The sequence below is a fragment of the Penaeus monodon genome, chromosome 31 (genome assembly GCF_015228065.2).
Source record: "Penaeus monodon isolate SGIC_2016 chromosome 31, NSTDA_Pmon_1, whole genome shotgun sequence".
Taxonomy (NCBI): domain Eukaryota; kingdom Metazoa; phylum Arthropoda; class Malacostraca; order Decapoda; family Penaeidae; genus Penaeus; species Penaeus monodon.
Window position 1 is genome coordinate 28312422 of NC_051416.1, and position 373 is coordinate 28312794.

General features: G+C 56.6%; 1 protein-coding gene across 1 annotated transcript in view; it reads left to right on the top strand.

Annotated features, from left to right (window-relative positions):
* The window catches only part of LOC119592946 (RNA-binding protein 42-like), a gene marked incomplete in the record, with an annotated part of 51935 nt that overhangs the window by 22570 nt on the left and 28992 nt on the right, over positions 1–373 (top strand).

The window sequence follows — 373 nt, forward strand, 5'->3', positions numbered from 1 at the left end:
AGTCACTGGGGAAACCGGGGGGTCGTGCGAAGGTGGAAGTAAAGAAAACTAGATAGAAAGCGCGAGTTTGGGTCTGAGAGGGCAATTGGGAAAGCTAGGACTGGGGTGAAACGTAATTCGATGTTCACGTGTTTTATGCGTCTCTAAATCTCTCTCGTTTGATCGAACTCGGTGAGGTTCAAGTGAGGCTCCGTATTAACCAGCGGGATTCGGTTTCCCTCGCCCGAATGGCGTACTTCCGACGAGGGATTTTCGCTGCGTGTCGACACGTGGCGCGACTCTGCGCGTGGCACTGTCGCGGTCCTGAGCACGCGGCACCGTGCCAGAGAGTGGCGGGGCAAGGCCGCGATCCCGCCTCTTATCTTCGCTCTGA